This window comes from Macaca mulatta, chromosome X (genome assembly GCF_049350105.2).
Source record: "Macaca mulatta isolate MMU2019108-1 chromosome X, T2T-MMU8v2.0, whole genome shotgun sequence".
NCBI lineage: Eukaryota > Metazoa > Chordata > Mammalia > Primates > Cercopithecidae > Macaca > Macaca mulatta.
In genome coordinates, this window is record NC_133426.1 from 78425189 (window position 1) to 78430613 (window position 5425).

At 37.9% G+C, this 5425-nt stretch overlaps 1 pseudogene across 1 annotated transcript; it reads left to right on the forward strand.

The window, feature by feature from the left end:
* Positions 1-4158: 4158 nt before the first annotated feature.
* Positions 4159-4998, forward strand: LOC701640 (cytoskeleton-associated protein 2 pseudogene; annotated as a pseudogene). The gene has a single exon (XR_013412730.1). The product of XR_013412730.1 is annotated as a cytoskeleton-associated protein 2 pseudogene (transcript).
* The last annotated feature ends 427 nt before the right edge of the window (positions 4999-5425 follow it).

Sequence of the window (5425 nt, forward strand, 5' to 3'; positions counted from 1 at the left end):
CCATGCTGTTTTGGTTACTGTAGCCTTGTAGTATAGTTTGAAGTCAGGTAGCATGATTCTTCCAACTTTGTTCTTTTGGCTTAGGATTGTCTTGGCAATGCGGGCTCTGTTTTGGTTCCATATGAACTTTAAAGTAGTTTTTTCCAATTCTGTGAAGAAAGTCATTGGTAGCTTGGTGGGGATGGCATTGAATCTATAAATTACCTTGGGCAGTATGGCCATTTTCATGACACTGATTCTTCCTATGCATGAGCATGGAGTGTTCTTCCATTTGTTTGTGTCCTTTTTTATTTCGTTGAACAGTGGTTTGTAGTTCTCCTTGAAGAGGTCCTTCACATCCCTTGTAAGTTGGATTCCTAGGTATTTTATTCTCTTTGAAGCAATTGTGAATGGGAGTTCACTCATGATTTGGCTCTCTGTTTGTCTGTTATTGGTGTATAGGAATGCTTGTTATTTTTGCACACTGATTTTGTATCCTGAGACTGCTGAAGTTGCTTATCAGCTTAAGGAGATTTTGGGCTGAGACGATGGGTTTTTCTAAATATACAATCATGTCATCTGCAAACAGGGACAATTTGACTTCCTCTTTTCCTAAATGAATACACTTTATTTCTTTCTCCTGCCTGATTGCCCTGGCCAGAACTTCCAACACTATGTTGAATAGGAGTGGTGAGAGAGGGCATCCCTGTCTTGTGCCAGTTTTTGAAGGAAATGCTTCCAGCTTTTGCCCATTCAGTATGGTATTGGCTGTGGGTTTGTCATAAAGAGCTCTTATTATTTTGAGATATGCCCCATCAATACCTAATTTATTGAGAATTTTTAGCATGAAGAGCTGTTGAATTTTGTTGAAGGCCTTTATTGCATCTATTGAAATAATCATGTGGTTTTTGACTTTGGTTCTGTTTATATGATGGATTATGTTTATTGATTTGCATATGTTGAACCAGCCTTGCATCCCAGGGATGAAGTCAACTTGATTGTGGTGGATAAGCTTTTTGATGTGCTGCTGGATTTAGTTTGCCAGTATTTTATTAAGGATTTTTGCATTGATGTTCATCAGGGATATTGGTCTGAAATTCTCTTTTTTTGTTGCTGTGTCTCTGCCAGGCTTTGGTATCAGCATGATGCTGGCCTCAGAAAATGAGTTAGGAAGGATTCCCTCTTTTCATGTTGATTGGAATAGTTTCAGAAGGAATGGTACCAGCTCCTCTCTGTACCTCTGGTAGAATTTGGCTGTGAATCTGTCTCATCCTGGACTTTTTTTGGTTGGTAGGCTATTAATTATTACCTCAATTTCAGAGCCTGTTATTGGTCAATTCAGGGATTTAACTTCTTCCTGGTTTAGTCTTGGGAAAGTGTATGTGTCCAGGAATTTATCCATTTCCTCTAGATTTTCTAGTTTATTTGCATAGAGGTGTTTATAGTATTCTCTGATGGTAGTTTGTATTTCTGTGGGATCAGTGGTGATATTCCCTTTATCATTTTTTATTGTGTCTATTTGATTCTTCTCTCTTGTCTTCTTTATTAGTCTTGTTAGTGGTCTATCAATTTTGTTGATCTTTTCAAAAAACCAGCTCCTGGATTCATTGATTTTTTGAAGGGTTTTTTTGTGTCTCTATCTCCTTCAGTTCTGCTCTGATCTTAGTTATTTCTTGCCTTCTGCTAGCTTTTGAATGTATTTCTTCTTGCTTCTCTAGTTCTTTTAATTGTGATGTTAGTGTGTCAATTTTAGATCTTTCCTGCTTTCTCCTGTGGGCATTTAGTGCTATAAATTTCCCTGTATACACTGATTTAAATGTGTCCCAGAGATTCTGATATGTTGTGTCTTTGTTCTCATTGGTTTCAAAGAACGTCTTTATTTCTGCCTTCATTTCGTTATTTACTCAGTAGTCATTCAGGAGCAGGTTGTTCAGTTTCCATATAGCTGAGTGGTTTTGAGTGACTTTCTTAATCCTGAGTTTTAGTTTGACTGCACTGTGGTATGAGATACAGTTTGCTATAATTTCTGTTCTTTCACATTTGCTGAGGAGTGCTTTACTTCCAACTATGTGGTCAGTTTTGGAATAAGTGCAATGTGGTGCTGAGAAGAATGTATATTCTGTTGATTTGGGGTGGAGAGCTCTGTAGATGTCTATTAGGTCTGCTTGGTGCAGAGCTGAGTTCAGTTCCTAACAGTTCATGTTAACTTGCTGTCTCGTTGATCTGTCTAATGTTGACAGTGGGGTGTTAAAGTCTCCCATTATTATTGCGTGGGAGTCTAAGTCTCTTTGTAGGTCTCTAAGGACTTGCTTTATGAATCTGGGTGCTCCTGTATTGGGTGCATATATGTTTAGGATAGTTAGCTCTTCTTGTTGAATTGATCCCTTTACCATTATGTAATGGCTTTCTTTGTCTCTTGATCTTTGTTGGTTTAAAGTCTGTTTTATCAGAGACTAGGATTGCAACCCCTGCTTTTTTGTTTTGTTTTGTTTTCCATTTGCTTGGTAGGTCTTCCTCTATCCCTTCATTTTGAGCCTATATGTGTCTCAGCACGTGAGATGGGTCTACTGAATACAGCACACTGATGTGTCTTGACTGTTTATCCAATTTGCCAGTCTGTGTCTTTTAGTTGGAGCATTTAGCCCATTTACACTTAAGGTTAATATTGTTATGTGTGAACTTGATCCTGTCATTATGATGTTAGCTGGTTATTTTGCTCGTTAGTTGATGCAGTTTCTTCCTAGCATCGATGGCCTTCACAATTTGGCATGTTTTTGCAGTGGCTGATACTGGTTGTTCCTTTCCATGTTTAGTGATTCCTTCAGGAGCTCTTGTAAGACAGGCCTGGTGATGACAAAATCTCTCAGCATTTGTTTGTCTGTAAAGGATTTTATTTCTCCTTCACTTATGAAGCTTAGTTTGGCTGGATATGAAATTCTGGGTTGAAAATTCTTTCCTTTAAGGATGTTGAATATTGGCCCCCACACTCTTCTGGCTTGTAGAGTTTCTGCCGAGAGATCCTCTGTTATTCTGATGGGCTTCCCTTTGTGGGTAACCCAACCTTTCTCTCTGGCTGCCTTTAACATTTTTTCCTTCATTTCGACTTTGGTGAATCTGACAATTATGTGTCTTGGGGTTGCTCTTCTCGAGGAGTATCTTTGTGGTGTTCTCTGTATTTCCTGAATTTGAATGTTGGCCTGCCTTGCTAGGTTGGGGAAGTTCTCCTGGATAATATCCTGAAGAGTGTTTTCCAACTTGGTTCTCCCTGTCACTTTCAGGTACATGAATCAAAGGTAGATTTGGTGTTTTCACATAGTCCCGTATTTCTTGGAGGCTTCATTTGTTTCTTTTTACTCTTTTTTCTGTAACCTTGTCTTCTCAGTTTATTTCATTAATTTTATCTTCAATCACTGATACTCTTTCTTCCACTTGATCGAATTGGCTATCGAGGCTTGTGCATGCATCACAAAGTTCTCGTGCCATGGTTCTCAGCTCCATCAGGTCATTTAAGATCTTCTCTACACTGTTTATTCTAGTTAGCCGTTCCTAAAGGGTATTCATTTAGGAAAAGAGGAAGTCAAATTGTCTCTATTTGCAGATGACATGATTGTATATTTAGAAAAACCAATCATCTCAGCCCAAGATCTCCTTAAGCTGATAAGCAACTTCAGCAAAGTCTCAGGATACAAAATCAGTGTGCAAAAATCACAAGCATTCTTTTTTTTTTTTTTTTTTTTTTTACAATTAAAAAGTCATTTATTTGAAACTGCAGAGTTGACAGATATGTGCCATATAATTATCAGTTTGGAACCTTACAAAACAACTTTAGTAGTGTTATTTATGTGTGGAGAGAAAACTGTGTATGTAACTATCATGTTTCAGGGGACATGACTTAACAGTGAAGTTTTTATGTTACAGGGAACAAAACAAGTATTAGTATCAGGTATTTTAGAAATGCTGTCTAAACTAGAATGACATTTATTCAGTATGATATATTCTTTCCCTAACTCCATTCTAATTGTTTAAAATCTATCAAGTGAAGTTACAGAAGTTAAACCACTAAATCTGGCATCTTTCCTTTCTCACACAAAGTATCTTCTCTTAGAAATGGGATATTTAATTAAGTATCCTTCTTGGTGACCCCAATTATAATCTAAAGAGGCCACGAGACCACAGACTAAAAGTAATAGATCCTCCAATATGGCTGCCACTACTAAATTTGTGAGCACTACATCTCAGAACACGCCACTTGTGCGACCTCCTATTAGAAGTCATCACAGTAATACCCAGGACACTGTGAAACAAGGCATCAGTAGAACCTCTGCCAATGTTACAATCCGGAAAGGGCCTCGTGAAAAAGAAGTATTACAATCAAAAACAGCTTTATCTAGTGTCAAAACCAGTTCTTCTCAAAATATAATAAGAAATAAGACACTATCAAGATGCATAGCATCTGAAGTTGTAACCAGGCCTGTTTCATTGTCTAATGATAAACTGATGGAAAAGTCAAAGCCTGTTGACCAGCGAAGACATACTACAGGAAAAGCAACTGTTGATAGTAGATCAGCTCAGCCCAAAGAAACCTCAGAAGAGAGAAAAGCTCGTCTGAGTGAGTGGAAAGCTGGCAAAGGAAGAGTTCTGAAAAGGCCCCCTAACTCAGTAGTTACTCAGCATGAGCCTGAAGGACAAAATGAAAAACCAGTTGGGTCTTTTTGGACTACCATGGCAGAAGAAGATGAACAAAGATTATTTACTGAAAAAGTAAACAACACATTTTCTGAATGCCTGAACTTGATTAATGAGGGATGTCCAAAAGAAGACATACTGGTCACACTGAAAGACCTGATTAAAAATATTCCAGATGCCAAAAAGCTTGTTAAGTATTGGATATGTCTTGGACTTATTGAACCACTCACAAGTCCTATTGAAAATATTATTGCAATCTTTGAGAAAGCCATTCTGGCAGGGGCTCAGCCTATTGAAGAGATGCGACACACAAGCATTCTTATACACCAATAACAGACAAACAGAGAACCAAATAATGAGTGAACTCTGATTCACAATTGCTTCAAAGAGAATAAAATACCTAGGAATCCAACTTACAAGGGATGTGAAGGACCTCTTCAAGGAGAACTACAAATCACTGCTCAACGAAATAAAAGAGGACACAAACAAATAGAAGAACATTCCATGCTCATGCATAGAAAGAATCAATATCTTGAAAATGGCCATACTGCCCAAGGTAATTTATAGATTCAATGCCATCCCCACCAAGCTACCAATGACTTTCTTCACAGAATTGGAAAAAACTACTTTAAAGTTCATATGGAACCAAACAGAGCCCGCATTGCCAAGACAATCCTAAGCCAAAAGAACAAAGTTGGAAGAATCATGCTACCTGACTTCAAACTATACTACAAGGCTACAGTAACCAAAACAGCATGGT